The sequence below is a fragment of the Taudactylus pleione genome, unplaced genomic scaffold, assembly GCF_031769625.1.
Source record: "Taudactylus pleione unplaced genomic scaffold, aTauple2 ptg000242l, whole genome shotgun sequence".
In the NCBI taxonomy this organism is placed as follows: Eukaryota; Metazoa; Chordata; class Amphibia; order Anura; family Myobatrachidae; genus Taudactylus; species Taudactylus pleione.
The window spans coordinates 11,866,757-11,882,935 of record NW_028284644.1 but is presented as its reverse complement, the minus strand read 5'-3'; positions in this window follow the sequence as shown (position 1 = coordinate 11,882,935).

Below are 16,179 nucleotides of genomic sequence, written 5' to 3'. Positions count from 1 at the left end.
GTTGTCTGCCAAGGCCAATGCCCAATGTCATAGTAGAGGGCATATAAAATCCCAATTGGCAAAGTTCAGGAAAATGACCGTAAAAAATAAATTTAAATCAACTGAGGAGAAACGTAAACTTGCCAATATTCCATTTACGACACGGAGTGGCAAGGAACAGATAAGGTCCTCCCCTATGTTCATGACTAGTGGTTCAGCTTCACATGACGATGGAAGCCCTCCTCCCGCTACAAAAATCAAACTAGTTAAGCTGGCAAAAGCACAGCAAAGAACTGTGCTTTCTAATTCTAAGAAGATATCACAAATCCCCAAGGAGAGTCCAAGTGTGGCGACGGTTGCGATGCCTGCCCTTTTATAACACTGGACGGGAAGAGGTGGCTCCTTCCACCATTTGCACGCCCTCTGCAAGTGCTGGAAGGAGCACCCACAGTCCACTTGCTGATATTCAAATTGAAGATGTCACTGTTGAAGTACAACAGCATGAGGATATTGGTGTAACTGGTGCTGAGTAGAAAGTTGACGTGGAGGATTCTGATGGTGAGGTGGTTGAATTTTCTGAAAAATTACAGGGGCGTGCAGGAGATTCTTTTAGTGGCCCAAAAAATTTCTGGCCACTTTCGCCATTCAGCGACTGCATGCCGGAGAGTGGAGCGCCAGCAAGCACTCTTGAACCTGCCCCGCCATCTCCTGAAGCAAGAGGTTGTGACGCGGTGAAACTCAACCCTCTATATGCTTCAGAGGATGGAGGAGCAGCAAAAGGCCATTCAAGCCTAAACATCCATCTATGACATAGGCAAAGTAGGGGGTATGCACCTGACTTAAGCGCAGTGGAGAATGATTTCCGTGCTGTGCAAGGTTCTCCAGCCATTCGAACTTGCCACACGTGAAGTCAGTTCAGACACTGCCAGCTTGAGTCAGGTCATTCCCCTCATCAGGCTTTTGCAGAAGCAGCTGGAGAAAGTGAAGGAGGAGCTAAGATGGAGCGATTCTGCTCGGCATGTGGGACTTGTGGATGAAGTCCTTCATTTGCTTTGCCAGGATTCGAGGGGGGTCAATCTGTTGAAATCAGACCACTACATTTTGGCCACCATGCTCGATCCTAGGTTTAAAGCCTACGTGGTGTCTCTCTTTCCGGCCAACACAAGCCTGCAGAGGTGCAAAGACCTGCTGGTGAAAACACTGTCAGCTGAAGCGGAACGTGACACGTCAACAGCTCCTTCTTCATTTTCTCCCGCAACTGGGGCTGCCAGGAAAAAACTTAGGTATCCTAAGCAACCCACTGGCGGTGATGCAGGGCAGACAGGACCAAGTTTGGACATCTGATCCGGACTGAAGGACCTGGCAACAATTTCTGACATGTCTACTGTCACTGCATATGATACTGTCACCATTGACAGAATGGTGGAGGATTACATCAGTGACAGCATCCAAGTAGGCATGTCAGACAATCTGTACCTGTACTGGCAGGAAAAAGAGGCTGCTGCTCCCACTGCGGGAGCCATCTTCCGGCTCCCGCAGTGGGTAATGGGAGAGATGTCATGAGTTATGACGTCTCTCCCATGCAAAGCGGCCGGAGGAGCTGTTAGCGGCGGGACCAGGAGCGGGAGTTTCAGGTAAGTGATTTATTTTTATTAAGTCTCTCTCTACTGGGGGGGGCTACTGGGGGCACTACCAGGGGGGTTTACTACTGGGGGCTCTACCAGGGGGGTGGATTACTACTGGGGGCGCTACAAGGGGGGGACTACTACTAATGGGGGCACTACAAGGGGGGGACTACTACTACTGGGGGAACTACAAGGGGGGACAATTACTACTGGGGGCACTACAAGGGGGGGCTACTACTGGGGGCACTACAAAGGGGGGGACTACTACTGGGGGCACTACAAAGGGGGGGACTACTACTACTGGGGGCACTACAAAGGGGGGGACTACTACTACTGGGGGCACTACAAGGGGGGACTACTACGACTGGGGGCACTACAAGGGGGGGGACTACTACTACTGGAGGCACTACAAGGGGGGCTACTACTTGGGGCACTACAAGGGGGTACTACTACTACTGGGGGCACTACAAGGGGGGACTACTACTAGGGGCACTACAAGGGGAGGGGACTACTACTAGGGGCACTGCATAGGGGGGATGGACTACTACTAGGGGCACTATATAGGGGGAGGGGACTACCACTGGGGGCACTGCATCGAGGAACCACTGCTGGGGGCTCTATATAAAGGGCAATACTGGGGGTATTGCATAGGGGGGAGACTACAACTGGGGCCACTATTTAAGGGGCATTGCATAAGGGTTACCACTATTGGGGGCACTGCACGGGGGGTGGACTGCTACTGGGGGCACTATATAAGGGGCACTGCATAGGGGGTACCACTATTGGGGGCACTATATAAGGGGCTTACTACTGGGGGCACAAGGGGCACTGCACAGGGGGGACCACTACTGGGGGCACTATATAAGGGGCTTACTACTGGGGGCACAAGGGGCACTGCATAGGGGGGATCACTACTGGGGGCACTACTGGAGGCCTCCATAAGGGTGTTCTCTCCTGTGGCACACGGGGGCACTGCATATGGGCACTACGACAGGGGGCTGCCCCTAATCTTTATTTTTACCTTACATTAATCCCATATGGACCCGCCTCCTCCCTGAAACATTTGAGGGGGGGGGCGCCATAGCACGCACGTTCTTCGGGCACCCTGGCTACACGCTACTCCTCTGCCAGGGCCGCCTGCATGCATTTGCCCCCCAGGCTAAAAGTTGCCAGCCAGCCCCTGGTCCCTATTTAAAAACATCAGAAGCAGGTGGGCGAGGTGCTAGTCCAGATTGTGTGTATAAATACTAGGGGTGTGCACCGGCCACTTTTCGTGTTTTGGTTTTGGATCTGGATCTTTCTTCGTGTTTTGGATCTGGATTGGTTTTGCCAAAACCACCCTTCCGTGTTTTGGGTTCTGGGTTTTGTGATTAGGATCTGTATTTTTTTGAAAAGAAGCATAAAAACAGCTAAAATCACATAATTTGTGGGTTTTTATGCTCCTATTCAATTATTAACCTCAATAACCTTCATTTCCAGTCTATTCTGAACACCTCACACCTCACAATATTGTTTTTATGGCCAAAAGGTTGCACCGAGGTAGCTGGATGACTTTGCTAAGCGACACGAGTGGGCGGCACAAACACGTGGCCCATCTAGGAGTGACACTGCAGTGGCAGACAGGATGGCAGTTTGAAAAACTAGGCCCCAAACAGTACATACTGCAAAGAAAAAAAAAAGGTGCAAGATGGAATTGTCCTTGGGCCCTCCCACCCTTATGGTTGTATAAATAGGACATGCACACTTTAACAAACCAATCATTTCAGCGCCAGGGTCTGCCACATGACTGTGGCTGAAATGATTGGTTCGTTTGGGCCCCCACAAAACAAGCTGGTAATTAATGTGTCCCTGCACAAACTGGCTCTACGGAGGCAAGATGTCGTCCTCATCCTCATCCACCAATTCCTTGGATAAAACAGGAAAAAGGGATTTAGGTGTCCCTGGACTGCTTACGGTCTTAGCCAAAGTTTCTGAACTTGACAGTAACTTTTATGAACGCGCTGCAGATGCCGTATAAGGGAGGATGTTCCTAGGTGGTTAACGTCCCTACCCCTACTTATTTCACCTTTACATATGGTACATATGGCAAGACAGTTGTTGTCCGGATTTGGATAGAAATATTGCCAGACCAAAGAGGTTGAATGTTTGGTCTTCTGCCCAGGCATGACCATGATGGGCTTTTTCATCCCACGGACAACAACTGTCTCCCCCGGAGCCTGATTTAAACAAACCACATCACCATCAGAATCCTCCTCGCCAACTTCCTCCTCAGCGCCAGCTACACCAGTATCCTCATCCTGTTGTACTTCAACAGTGACATCTTCAATTTGCATATCAGCAAGTGGACTGTGGGTGCTCCTTTCAGCACTTGCAGGGGGCGTGCAAATGGTGGAAAGAGCCACCTCTTCCCGTCCAGTGATGGGAAGGTCAGGCATCGCAACCACCACCACACTTGGACTCTCCTTGGGGATTTGTGATATCTTCTTAAAACGCACAGTTCTTCGCTGTGCTTTTGCCAGCTTAACTCGTTTGATTTTTTTAGCGGGAGGAGGGCTTCCATCGTCATGTGAAGCTGAACCACTAGTCATGAACATAGGGAAAGACCTTAGCCGTTCCTTGCCACTCCGTGTCATAAATGGCATATTGGCAAGTTTACGTTTCTCTTCAGATGATTTAAATGTTTTTTTTTAAGGTCAGTTTCCTGAACTTTGTCATTTGGGATTGTATGTGCCCTCTACTATGACATTGGGCATCGGCCTTGGCAGACGACGTTGATGGCATGTTATCTTCTATGTCATGACTAGTGGCAGCAGCTTCAGCACTAGGAGGAAGTGGTTCTTGATCTTTCCCTATTTTATTTTTATCGGAGAAAGTTTGGTCCTCCATTTATGTTATATTGATTTGATATATACGTGCGACTAAGGCGCACACAAACACAGAAAATATTTTTTTATTTTTGCTGGAGAGTAGTGCACTTTGTGGGTTACAACACCCTTTAAGAAATGAGCCAGCCGGCCCTTTACTTATGGGACACAGGCGCACGCTTGGCGCTGCTCCTTTGTTGATGCACGTGCAGCCACAGTGCACACAATTCACAAACACAGAAAATATTTTTTTATTTTGTTTGGAGTGCCCTTTGGGGGTTACAGCACCCTTTAGTGGTCAATCCAGCCGGCCCTTTATTTATGGGACACAGGCGCACGCTTGGCACTACTTTGTTGATGCACGTGCGGCTACTGCGCACACAATTCACAAACACAAAAAAATATACATTTTTATTTTGTTTGGAGTGCCCTTTGGGGGTTACAGCACCCTTTAACGGACAAGCCAGCCGGCCTTTTACTTATGGGACACAGGCGCACGCTTGGCGCTGCTCCTTTGTTGATGCACGTGCAGCCACAGTGCACACAATTCACAAACACAGAAAACATTTTTTTATTTTGTTTGGAGTGCCCTTTGGGGGTTACAGCACCCTTTAGCGGTCAATCCAGCCGGCCCTTTATTTATGGGACACAGGCGCACGCTTGGCACTACTTTGTTGATGCACGTGCAGCTACTGCGCACACAATTCACAAGTCCGTGGATGCCTACATGGAATGAAGAGGACATGATCCACGCATAGGTGGAAGTGAGTATGGATTTTTTATTACAGGTACCCTATGGATAATATACTGGACAAGTGGACATGATGGCTTCACGGATACATAGATGAGTATGTGAGATTGTGTGTGTGTATGTATGTTTTAATAAATGTATACTTTCACGGTGTGTGTTCTGTGGTCTTTTTAATATTTATTTTGCTGTGGAACTACAGGTACCAGGAGGCCCGTAACGCCCTGCATGCTGGTACTTGTGGTTCTCCAAGTACTAGCATGCGGGGGAGGCTTGCTGGGACCTGTAGATCTACAGGAAAAGGCAATGGGTCTCATTCAGACCTGGTCGCAAGCGCTGAGCGCTCGCAACCGGGTCGATGATAAGGCCCTGCGCACGCGCAGCAGCCGCACTGCGCGTGTGCCAGCCCCGGAGCGAGAGAGAAATTCGGAGCTCACTACAAAAGGGGCAGCTGTCGATGGAATATCTTTCAGTTAAAATTCTCATGCTTCACATATCACACATGCAGAGGAGGGATGTGCGGGATCAGGGGTGGTGGCAAGAAGGTGGGCCCCCCAGAGACATTACTGTACCAGGCCCTGAAATTTCTGTTGCCGGCCCTGGACACTGCACCCTCCCTCCTCTTCTATCTACTGGGTAGAGATGACTATCAATGACCCTGAGCCTGCCATCGATAGTCAAAGTTTTTCCCACCATCTGTAATTAGCTATCGATGGTTAGGCTATGAGCGTGTGCAGACAGCGCCTTGTGCACTCATTATTAGGGATCAGCCAAGGACTCCCATAGATGATGAAAACACTTACCATTGCCATCAGACCATCAATGGTTGCTAATAATCAATTGTCACTCCTCCCTGCTACTTGGTAGTTCAGCTCAAATAATGATTGAGGAGGGTCCCTTGAGGGAGAATAGACCTGGGGCGCATGCCCCCAGAGCAGAGCCCCCCTTCTGTAAGACATAATTCTTTCAGCAATCAGCTGTAACTTCAGCTGTGAGGTGGAGCTTGCTAATTCCTGGCTGGGAGAATAGGAAGGGGAGGAGAAGATTTGGGAGCTGCTGTTTAACGCATGTAAGTGCTGTTGTGAACCTGAGCAGGGTAGAAGTGTGGAAATAGAGAAGTCTATTTACTAAGCCTTGGATGGAGATAAATTGAATGGATATAATGTACCAGCCAGTATCAGCTCCTAACTGTAATTAGTGCACAAAACAAACAGAAGAGAGATGTAGGGACACATTAATGAGAGAGAAGAAGAGGGACATGGGAGAACTAATCAGAGACAGGAGATGCAGATTTTAATAATAGGGGAATGTACGTATCAAGCCTTCTAAAGAGTGGAGAAGTAAAAAGTTACAATAATAATATATGATATATGGTGCAGATTTTGGCGCTTAACACTAATCACATACACTCACATCCTTCTTGACTTAAGAACACTTAAAGGAAATAATACTTCCCTTAAAATGTATTTTGCGTGCTGTTTATTCCACACGTCCTCCAGGACAATATAACCTCAAAAAAATATAAAACCCCAACATAGGGACATACTGCGGGTAGGCACGCTCCTGATACCTGCAGTATCCAATTTAAAAAAAAATGGTCGCTGGGTTTTCAGCTCTGAAAACCCAGGGCCACGTAAAAAAAAAGAATTCGGCACTTACCTGCCCGGGGGTCTCCGGTGGTCTCCGTGGCCTCCCCTCTCACTGTGTCTTCTCTCTGAAGAGGTGGCTGCTGGGAGTCCTGGGGGCTGCTGGGAGGCTCCTGGGGCTGGTGGGAGGGGCAAGGGCTGCTGGGAGATGTAGTTCTCCCAGCGACCATTCTGAGGGGGCCACACAGACACTGGGAGGGCCACACAACCCGGGGGTCACACACACACAGTCATACACACACACAATCTCATACACACTTACAAACACTAACAAACACTCACACACACTGACATACTCACCCAGCTGCAGAAGACCTGGCTTCCGATGCTGGATGAAGAAGACAATGCTGCGGAAGGTAAATAATTAAGGACTAATTAAGCTAATTGGTAACTTCAAATTGCTTAATTAGTCCTCAGGGGGGGGTACCGCCGGGATACCAGAACAAGTCCCGGTGATTTTTCCTAAAAATACAGATTTTAGGAAAAATCACACTTCCTCTGCAGTTACGTGAAAAAAAACCTCCCGATGAGTAAAAAAAGAAAAAAAACGCAGCTATTTAAATAGCAAAAAACCTGCACCTGCTGGAAAAACCGTGCAGGTGTGGGTTTTTTGCTATTCTCGCTCCCAATTGAATATGCCCCATAGTGTGGTATAATTTACACAAAATTTATTCCAAAGATATAACACATAAATCAAAAAAGCAAACAAGGTGCATATTGGAGACTTTTACCAGAAAGTGGTATATCAGGTGCATATAAGTCAAATAGGTCTATTTATCAAGCAGTGATACAGTAAGTGTGGAGAAGTGGACCAGTTGAGAAGTTGCCCATAGCAACCAATCAGCTTTGAAATAGCATTTATTAAGTACGGTCTATAAAATAAAAGGTAGGAGCTGATTGGTTGCTATGGGCAACTTCTCCACTGGTCCACTTCTCCACACTATTCACTGCTTGATAAATAGACCCCAAAGACTGGATACAAGGCTCCGGAACCTTTTAGACCTGGCATCCGATGTTTCCAACTTTGTGGTTAGGCTCCTCAGCACTCCAACTAGCTCCACTCCACCATGAACACGTTTCGAGCATATAGTTCTTCCCCAAGGCCTTGGGGTTTTTCTCCTTTTATATATTTTTGAGGTAATATTGTCCTATAGTGTTAAGTGCCAGTATCTGCACCATATTTCATATATTATTATTGTTTTTGTTTTATTGGGTGAAACTGAGGTGGTGGATTAGGCTGCTGAACATTTATAGATTGAGCGCCATTTTGTGTTTCCATACATCATATACAAGTAAAAAGTTGCAGACTATCATTTTATAGAACGTAATTGATAAATGCTAGCTAGAAGCTGATTGGTCGCTATGGGCAAATTTACCACTCTTTAGGTTTGATACATTTCCCCCATAGTCTTTATTGTAAAAGTATCCTGTGTGCATATTTACAGTCATGATGATCTGTAATTAGACATACTGGTCACCAGGGCTGCCATCGGAAATTGTGGGGCCCGGGACTGACAAAATAGGCAGGGCCCCCCTAGCCCTATCCTCAAACCACCCCCATCCCTTGACGTCACAATGTGCCAGCTCACAAGGAAAACTTTATTGCATACATTAGTATACATTATGTGTATTTTAGTATACATTTACTTTATTATTTATTATGCATATATTAATATATTTATATTATGTATGTATATGTACATTATATACATTTATTGATTTCTTAATATATACACATTTATATATTAATATATGAAGAATAATAAAGTAAGTTCTTAAGCATTAAACCCCCCCTCTACAAAAAGAAGACTAAATAAATAAAGCAACTGTACCCAAGGGTCTGAGAAGTAAGAACTCTCCTGCTCTTTAAATACTTAATTGTGCTCATGGGCTTAGTGGCCGGTCTAATCCTAGTGTCTGTCTAACCATAGGCCTAGCACCTGCTTACCATACCTGTGAGCCTACCGTCCGACTGGATGCCCAGGAAATGGGATGCAATCGGGAAACCGGCTGACGCGATCCCGACAGCCGGCTTCCTGACTGCTTTATCCCGGCGTGGGTTAAATGACAGGTGTCTATATCTAGACGCCTGTCATTTTCCCGACGCCGGGAGACAGGCGCCCGGCATCCCGATCGAAGGGATGCCGGGCGCCGCGAACAGACAGCCACGGGGGGAGGGTTAGGTTTAGGGCACCCGAGGGGGACTTAGGGTTAGGGTTAGGCTAGGGTGAGGGAGGTGTTGAAGCTGGATAATTGGCTGAGACAGAATCAGTTTTAAAATTAGATCGGAGCGACGCCATCTTGCGAATGGCGACAAGACTCCATCTTAGAAATAGGTCACACAGCGCCATTTTGTCAAAACCATATAGTACACAAAATACAACGCAAAATTGCTAATAAGTAGCACGGCCAGCTTTTTAACAATCTTCCCCAAACACATACCGACGGTGTCTGACATACATAAAAATTACTTAAATTCACCACAGACTTAAATATGAACAGCACTAAAAAGTAGCAAATTAATGGTGTTTTCCCTGCATTCACATTAACACACACACGCAATGTTAAACAGTGCACAACGCAAAATAGCTAATTATTAGCACGTTCAGCTTTTTAACGATCCCTACACAACCAATACCGACTTAGTCCCATACACTCAGATACCTTTCCAGCTTAGTGTTGCTCGCTAAGTACCCCACAGACCTCCAGACGCACAACGCTATTTAGTGTCGTTCTCCCTTGCATACTTACACTTAAAGCAATAGTTCCCTAGCACAAAAGGGTTATTATTACATGATTCATTCACAATGCCAGCGTGTAAAGAAATGACTGTTTTCTACAACTAAGGTTTAGTACATGATAAGTAAACCGTATTTGGTGTTGTACTGATCTACTCTGTCTCAACAGCTTTCCGGTATCATCGGTGAGAAGATCGCAACATGCATTCTCAACTTATGGACTGTAGAGAGTTAAAACACTAAAATGTACTGTGTAATGTTAGCAGCTTAGATTTGCATGCGGCGGGAAAAAGGATACAAAGGGAGGTTGGAGAACGTTTGTATCCATTTGAAATTGTCCAATAAATGATCCTGTAACCAAGACAACTTTAAGAAGAACCAATGGAATCACGCCAAACTTATCTATTGCATTCCCAATCCCTGCAATGGTATAAATGTGCGTACAGACTTCAATCTGGAGTCTTCTTGCTGATGCTGTTGACGGAGGTCTCTTGTTGATGCCGGAAACTGGTTCCAGTGCGCGTGCGTATGTATAAGTGTACCTTGGGTCTGTATAATTTATTTGCGATAAATTGTCTTTAGATCACGGCGTGTAACCTACTGTTTTTATGTTGAATATTACACTTTGTGTGTTGGAAACACATTTCAATGTCTGAAGGTTTTTATTTTACTGTATGACTGCGTACGCAAATAGCGTCAACTTAGAAGGTATAGGCAGGAGAGTATAAAGGTTTAGGAGGTATAGGCAGGATTGTTCAGAGATTTAAAGTCAGTATCGTTAGTTGGGGGCTCATGGAGTGAAGTCACGATACCAATTCACATGCTAAACATACAGTTATCAGTCTCTCACCAAAGGATGGAGTGGCCACACGCAGGGTTTACCTGTAAACACTTGATGCTGAGAGATCACAATATGTTTTCATGTGAGTCAACGTACGCTGACTAGAATCCAGGGACAAGAAAGGAAAAATTTTGTTTTCCTTTGGTGATAGAATTGCATGCTAAAAAGGGGTGCCGTAGTATTGCGTACACGGCTGGGTCGCATTTTTGCGTACGCAGCTGAGACGCATTTTTGCATACGCAGCTAAGTGTAAGTCATAATACGGTTGTGTAGTAGTGGCATTATTGTGTATGCGACTAGTCGCACAATAGCGTATTCGTATTTCCGGTCTTGCTGCCACGTGTTTTAAACAAAGCTGTTGAGATTACTTTATCAATTGTTGCCAATAACTGGGTTAATGTGTATTATTCCGCGCAGGAAAAAAGTGTGTAACTGTGAGTATTTGTTTAGGGTGTAACACGGGACCTAAATGTTAAGGGTATCGTAGGACCCTTAAGTGCTAGGCATAACGAACGGCCTAGTGACTCAGTAGCAGCTTACCGTTTACTTTACACAAGGCAGGTGTATGGGTTGTTATTTTTGTTAGGGTTCGGCTCCCAGTGTGATTATAGTATTCAGTAATCAGTGTGTGATAATCTGTTAGGCTTATTTGAGCACTATAATTGAACCGCATAGTTTTGGCTAAACTTTGATTGTGAACTGATGAGAGGGTGGACGAAATCAACTGGAAAACAAAGGGTACTTTGTTGCCCCTAGCTGTTGAAACATAGTCAAAAAGGGATTGCTGCGTGGAAGCGGCCTTTCTTCCATAGGTGAGTGGAGGCATCTAGAGGTCTTCCATAGGGTTCATGGATACACCCTTTTTCCAAGGCGTCCACAGGTAAGTGAAAGTATCTTGACTGTCTTTCACCAGTTTAAATCTTTATTGAAAAACGTAGGAGTTGTCCCAAGATGGGAGCCATGCAAACAATAGAGATGTTAGACAATGATTTGCTGCTAATGGAAGCACCGCTTGGATCGGCCCGTCGTATTATGCATACTAAGTATGGTGCTTATGCAATAAGGTATTGTGACATATGGTTTAAGATAACGATGAAGAGTGTTAGGCCGTTTCCCAGAATTGGTAGTTTTGATAAAGATGTATTGAACAATGTCCGAGATCACATCAGCCTGATGCGTTCTCGAGTAAAAACGGTAAAATATAACGAATGTTTAAAATTATGGCAGCTTGAAGGGGATGTGTGGCTTAAAGGTGTGCAAGCGATGCAAACTAGCGTTGCGAATGCATTACCAGAAAGTACACCGGCAGCGCTAGATTGCAATGCATGCGAGCCACGAAATAGCACGCACATGCAGCAAGGTAGCGTTGTGGAAGGTATTGTCAGTGGTTCACACGCACCACCACCGCCCTATGTTGATGGTGGTGCAGGTACAGTTATTGAAAAAACCCATAAAAATTTAACAAGTAATTTGTACGCTCTCTTAAGTAACCGTAAGGAAAATGTTTATGATGTGGATGATGAGCCTATTGTCATGTCTGCCATTTCAAACCTCCAGCCAGGTAATAAGGTCAAAAGTAGCAGTGCGGCCGGTCTGCATCCCAACCGGACAATAACTGTTCCAAATGGGAATGCGGATGCGAACGGAGTAGTGCCCACAAGGGAAGTAGTAATGCATTGTCCTTGGACAAGAGCAGAGCTAAATTCCATAATAAATGATTTCCCCGATCCCTAAAAGGAATTAGCCAAATGTCAAAGATTTTGGAGAAATTTGGGTAGTTCTCACGAACCAACCAATAAAGATTGGCGAGTGGTGTTAAGGCCCTGTCTACCACGCAATATCGACGTGACCAAATTTATCACGGATTGTGTATTGGATGGAGATGTTCCCTTAACAGACGAAATTAATCAATGTAACATTTCCCGCATTGTAACTCAGTTGGGTGTATATTTTCCAGTAGTAGTTAACTGGAACAAAATCTTCAACATAAAACAAAAAGAGAGTGAATCTGCAGAAGATTATTGTGACCGGGCTCTGCAGCGCTATCACTCAGTACTGTGGGTTAGAAGATATTAAAGATAGCACTCACCACAGGGGAATGATTGTCACTGTACTCATGGATGGTCTTAAAGAGAACCTAAAGACCCGGGTTCAGACCTCACAGCCTGGCTGGAGGGGAGTCACAATAGACACCCTCATAGAATCCGCAATTGAACATGACAAGAACATCTCTAAAAAGAGAGAGACCCAGAGCAAGAAACTAATGGCTGTCAGTATTTTAAAGCTCTAGAAGGAATAACGGTAACATCCCAGCCAGCAGACACACCTGCACCCACACCTACACCTGAACAGTTACACGTCCTCACTAATCCCACACTACCCCACTTACCACACACAGCCACAATTCCCATACTATCCACAACCCCCATATCTCCCACAATATCCTCTCCCTCAATATCCTTACCCATACCCTCACCATTTCCCCACAGCTCAAACCACACAGCAACATTATCACCCATCCCGCTCACAAAAATGCTTTAACTGCAACCAAGTGGGACACCTAAGTAAGCACTGCAAAGTGAAGAATGTAGGACTCCCAAACCAGACAGTATTGCCCTAAGGTTTCATAGACAACCCCAGTATCTTCTCCCAGGCCATATACGACTGTTTACAATCTTTTTCAACCTGCCAATGGATCTGTTCTGATACATGTGGACAATTTATTGTTGTGCCCTGTTTCATTCATGCCATGTTTAATTTATACTAAACTGTTGTACTTCATATCTCACACACAGGACACAAGGTTGCTAAGGACAAATTGCAGCCATTCCAGGCTAAGGTCAAGTACTTGGGAAACTGTACTAACCCAGGGGCTAAGACACTACCTAGAGCAGTAGCTATTAATAACGGTTTAATTGTACAGAAGGTTGTATGTAGCTACGGTATCCCTAGAGTATAGGGATACTCATTTCACAAGTGATTTCTTTAAAAACAAATAGGTGTAAGTTGGTGGGTATTAATAATATCAAGATCACCCCAGACTGTCTCTTTTTCTTTTTTTTAATCTGTCCCCCTTTGAGATAGTTTGACAGGCAGCCTCATGTGGAAATATGATAATGAGGTTACTGTGCAGTGTCTCACGAAGATGAGTAAGAACAACTGAAAGTGAAAATTTTATTTTCTAACATGTCTGATGCAAAGGGTGGAACTGTCAAACCTGGAGAATTTGTTATGATCCAAATTTTTTTACGCTCAGGTTGTTTGATTGATCATTGGGAGGGTCCGTACCAGGTGTTGCTGATGAGTACCACATCTTTGAAGGTGGCCAAGAGAGATACCTGGGTCCATTCCACTCACTGTAAAAAGGTCAACCAACCGGTGGAGAAACAAGGCGGAGACAAGGCTGATAACTTGGACCTGTCGATCGCGAGCTTGTTCCGGGAGGATTAAAAGGTTGTAGTGAGATACCTGAGCTAAAGAAATTTGCAGGTCCATGCTGCGGCGATGGACTGGTCTGCTGTGTTCATTTTCATATTCTCTTCCAGTGTTTCCATCATCCTGGTTTGTTCAGGGATATCTGATTTCTGTGACGGGGGACCGGTAGAGGAAATGGGAGCTGATGGCATTTGCTGATGGAGTGGAGTCAGGAGGAGGAGTGCTATGCCAATCAGGGGAGTGTCTGACCAATCTTAGTACTGTAATTGTTAAGAGGTTATGACCCTCACACATGTTGAAATGCTTGGTATTCATAAAAACACACCATCACCATATCTTCACACGCAGTATGAACACAGAGGCAAAAGAAATATGATACCTGGTGATGTGCATAAAGCCACTCAGTTAATTAGTGAGACAACTGGCTTTCAAGTTTTAGTAGCATTGGATCCCACCAGAATCGCTCGGGGTACACTAAATTTTAGATATATCCAAAATCTTGCTAAATTGATAGATAATATCACCGAGATGTATGATGACACCTTCAGGTATACAGGTAGGGAATTATAAGCATACAAGAAAGAACTGGTGCAACACAGACTAGTATTAAATTATTTAACAGCTGTCACTGGGGTATACTGCATAACTTTGGCCACCCAATTTGGAGTGAAGTGTTGCACTTATGTCACGAATGATACCAGCGACCCCAAGGAGGTGATAGTCCGGAAGATGGATGAAATTCTGCAGCTAAAATGGGAGTTTCGGAAGAACCATAATGCTTCAGTGGCTGAAGTAGAGGAGAAAGTAGAGGAATGAGTTTTATGGTTGAACCCAGTGAAATAGTTCTCAGGTCTAGGAGAGGGGGTCCAGGAAATGATCGCAAGCATAGGTAAACTCCTGATCCTCATACTGGTTGTCATCATAATAATTGGCATATGTGTCAGGTGTGTTCCTACTGTGTTGAAGTGTGGAAGATGTAAAAATAAGGTAAACCGGAAGAACAAAATTATGATGGTGGTCAGTAATGACAATATGAATACTGAGGTAAATGTAGAACTGCATTACAACCCTGAACTAGGAAATACCATCATATAATGTATTATGTTTAGACATGCATAAAATGTATTATTAAAATGTTATCCTAAAAAACACTTCAAATAATGTAAGTCCCTATCTCCCCCACAAGACTTCCTTTATAGGATAGGTGCATTCCCACACCTTTCCCATGATCCTCCAGGATCCGCGGTGTGCGTATAAAGGTAGTTTTATGTCCCCTCCTAGAGACACGTTATTGATGGATTAAGAACCACTGTGTGCCATCCCATACTATAACATTAAAATAATATGTCAAAATGTAAGTCTAAAATAAATGTAAGACCAGTGTATGATAGCATGTTGGTTGCTATCTAAGGGTGGACTGTCGAAGCTGGATAATTGGCTGAGACAGAATCAGTTTTAAAATTAGATCGGAGCGACGCCATCTTGCGAATGGCAACAAGACTCTATCTTAGAAATAGGTCACACAGCGCCATTTTGTCAAAACCACATAGTAAACAAAACACAACGCAAAACTGCTAATAAGTAGCACGGCCAGCTTTTTAACAATCTTCCCCAAACACATACCGACGGTGTCTGAAATACATAAAAATGACTTTCCAACACATTAAAATCGACACAGACTTAGTGGTGTTTTCCCTGCATTGACATTAACGCATACACGCGATGTTAAACAGTGCACAACGCAAAATAGCTAATTATTAGCACGTTCAGCTTTTTAAGGATCCCTACACAACCAATTCCGACTTAGGGCCTGATTCAGAGCCACTCGTAAGCGGCCGCTCATTCATTCTGACCGATGTTCGCTCATCTGCGCATGCGTACAGATTGTAATACGCATGCGCGAACCAGTCAGTGCGGCCGAAAATCGTTTGTTCGCTATATAGCGAATGCCTGCTACTTTGAGTGACAGGATGAGGTGTATGTGGGTGGTAACAGGGGAAGGGGCTTGAAAACGGGGAGTGGAGATCAGAAGCAGGCGTGCTTAAAGGTCAAAACGGGCGTTTTAAGGGTGTGCATAATTAAAACAGCAGCGTCATTGACCATGTCACCTGGTTGTTTTATAGTCAGAACTGCTCGCAATATAGTGGTAGGAAAAACCAACCACAAGAATAGCGAGCAGTTCATACGCTGGTCGATGTACTCGATTAATCTAATAAATAGCGGACATGACGTATGGTGCGAGCGACCAGGGGGCGTATTTTTCAAAATTACAACCGCAAGTTTTGCTCGCTCGTTCAGACTTA